This window comes from Arachis ipaensis, chromosome B9, assembly GCF_059453495.1.
Source record: "Arachis ipaensis isolate K30076 ecotype BB chromosome B9, ASM5945349v1, whole genome shotgun sequence".
Lineage (NCBI taxonomy): Eukaryota > Viridiplantae > Streptophyta > Magnoliopsida > Fabales > Fabaceae > Arachis > Arachis ipaensis.
Genome location: NC_142444.1, coordinates 43,636,555 through 43,639,755, shown reverse-complemented (window position 1 = coordinate 43,639,755; position 3,201 = coordinate 43,636,555). Strand labels below are relative to the sequence as shown.

General features: G+C 39.7%; 1 non-coding gene across 1 annotated transcript; it reads right to left on the bottom strand.

Moving 5' to 3' along the window:
• Positions 1–338: 338 nt before the first annotated feature.
• LOC148544483 (small nucleolar RNA R71) lies at positions 339–447 on the bottom strand. The gene has a single exon (XR_015901267.1). It is a non-coding gene; the product is annotated as a small nucleolar RNA R71 (small nucleolar RNA).
• Positions 448–3,201: the final 2,754 nt, after the last annotated feature.

The window sequence follows — 3,201 nt, the reverse complement described above, 5'->3', positions numbered from 1 at the left end:
AACTTCTGATTTCAATGGAAGAAGTATCTCCACCTGCCATTAGAGCAAACAACTTTGAGCATAAGCCTTAATTAGTCTCTCTAATGCAACAGAATTGCAAATTCCATGGACTTCCACTAGAAGATCCACATCAGTTTCTATCTGAATTCTTGTAAATCTATGACATTGTTAAGACCAATGGAGTGGATCCTGAGGTCTACAAACTTATGCTCTTTCCCTTTGCGGTTAGAGATAGAGCTAGGATATGGTTGGATTCTCAACCTAAGGAAAGCCTGGACTCTTGGGAAAAATTGGTCAATGCTATCTTGGCCAAGTTCTTTCCACCTCAGAAGATGAGCAAAATCAGAGTAGAAGTTCAAACCTTCAGACAAAAAGAAGGTGAATCCCTCTATGAAGCTTGGGAAAGATACAAGCAACTGATAAGGAGATGTCCTTCTGACATGCTCTCAGAATGGTCTATCCTAGGCATCTTCTATGATGGTCTTTCTGAGATGTCCAAAATATCATTGGACAATGGTCAGCCTTCCAAATGTGAACAATGGTCTCAGCTCCAAAGTATAAAAACTAGATCCAAAGATTCGAATACAATAGTAAAAAGTGCTATTTATACTAAACTAGTAACTTAGGTTTACAGAAAATGAGTAACTAAGTGCAAATAGTGCAAAAATATACTTCCGGGGCCCACTTGGTGTGTGCTTGGGCTGAGCATTGAAGCTTTTTCGTGCATAGGCTGTTCTTGGTGTTAAACGCCAGCTTGGGTGCCAGTTTGGGCATTTTATGTCAGAAAGTTTTAGGCTGGTATTGGACGCCAGTTTGGGCCATCAAATCTCGGATAAAGTATAGACTATTATATATTGATGGAAAGCCCAGGATGTCTACTTTCCAATGCAATTGAGAGAGCACCAATTGGGCTTCTGTAGCTCCAGAAAATCCACTTCGAGTGCAGGAGGGTCAGAATCCAATAGCATCTACAGTCCTTTTTTAGCCTCTGAATAAGATTTTTGCTCAGGTCCCTCAATTTCAGCCAGAAAATACCTGAAATTACAAAAAAATACACAAATTCATAAAGTGACAATGGAATATAACTAAATATAATTAAATAACATTGGGTTGCCTCCCAACAAGCGCTTCTTTAATGACAGTAGCTTGACAATGAGCTCTTAGAGAGCTTCACAAATACTCAGAGCTTGATGATGGCCTCCCAACACCAAACTTAGAAGTTGAGTGTGGGGCTCTGTTTGACTCTATACTGAGGGAAGCTTTTCATGCTTCCTCTCCATGGTTACAGAAGAAGATCCTTGAGCCTTAAGCATAAGGTAGTCCTCATTCAATTGAAGGACTAACTCTCCTCTGTCCATATTAATCACAGCTCTTGCTATGGCTAGGAAGGGTCTTCCAAGGATGATGGATTCATCCTCTTCCTTCCTAGTGTCTAGGATTATGAAATTAGCGGGGATGTAATAGCCTTCAACCTTCACTAAGACATCCTCTACAAGTCCATAAGCTTGTTTCCTTGAATTGTCTGCCATCTCTAGTGAGATTCTTGCAGCTTGTACCTCAAAGATCCCTAGTTTCTCCATTACAGAGAGTGGCATGAGATTTATACTTGAACCAAGGTCACACAGAGCCTTCTTATAGGTCATAGTGCCTATGATGCAAGGTATTAAGAACTTTTCGGGATCCGGTTTCTTTTGAGGTAATTTCTGTTGAACCAAGGTATTCAGTTCATTGATGAGCAATGGAGGTTCATCCTCCCAAGTCTCATTACCAAATAACTTGGCATTCAGCTTCATGATTGCTCCTAGATACTGAGCAACTTGCTCTTCAATAAAATCTTCATCCTCTTCAGAGGAAGAATACTCATCAGAGGTCATAAATGGCAACAGTAAGTTCAGTGGAATCTCTATAATCTCTATATGAGCCTCAGATTCTTTTGGTTCCTCAATGGGGAACTCCTTAGTGGTCAGTGGACATCCATTGAGGTTTTCCTCACTGGAAATCACTACCTCTTCCTCCTTTATAGGTTTTGCCATGTTGGTTATATTGATGGCCTTGCACTTTCTTTTTGGATTCTCTTCTGTATTGCTTGGGAGAGTACTAGGAGGGATTTCAGTAACTCTTTTACTCAGTTAACCCACTTGTGCCTCCAAATTTCTAATGGAAGACCTTGTTTCAGTCATGAAACTGAGAGTGGTCTTAGATAGATCAGAGACTATGGTTGCTAAGTCAGAGAGGCTCTGCTTAGAATTCTCTATCTGTTGCTCAGAAGATGATGTTGGCTTGCTATTGCCAAACCTATTTCTTCCACCATTATTATTATTAAAGCCTTGATTAGGCTTTTGTTGATCCTTCCATGAGAAATTTGGATGATTTCTCCATGAAGGATTATAGGTGTTTCCATAGGATTCTCCCTTGTAATTCACCTCTTCCATTAAAGGATTCTCAGGGTCATAAGCTTCTTCTTCAGAGGAAGCTTCTTTAGTACTGCCGAATGCAGCTTGCATTCCAGTAAAATTCTGAGAAATCATATTGACTTGCTGAGTCAATATTTTATTATGAGCCAATATCACCTTCAGAGTATCAATCTCAAGAACTCCTTTCTTCTGAGTCACCCCATTATTCATAGGATTTCTTTCAGAAGTATACATGAACTGGTTATTTGCAACCATTTCAATAAGTTCCTGGGCTTCTATAGGCATCTTTTTCAGATGAAGAGATCCACTAGTAGAGTGGTCTAATGACATCTTGGACAATTCAGACAGACCATCATAGAATATACATAGGATGCTCCATTCTGAAAGCATGTCAGAAGGACACCTTCTGATCAATTACTTGTATCTTTCCCAAGCTTCATAGAGAGATTCACCTTCCTTTTGTCTGAAGGTTTGGACTTCCACTCTAAGCTTACTCAACTTTTGAGGTGGAAAGAATTTGGCCAAGAAAGCATTGACCAACGTTTTCCAAGAGTTTAGGCTTTCTTTAGGTTGTGAGTCCAACCATATTATAGCTCTGTCTCTTACAGCAAAGGGGAAAAGTATAAGTCTGTAGACCTCAAGATTAACCCCATTGGTCTTAACAGTGTCACAGATTTACAAGAATTCAGCTAAGAACTGATGAGGATCTTCCAATGGAAGTCCATGAAACTTGCAATTCTGCTGCATTCGAGAAACTAATTGAGGCTTAAGCTCAAAGTTATTTACT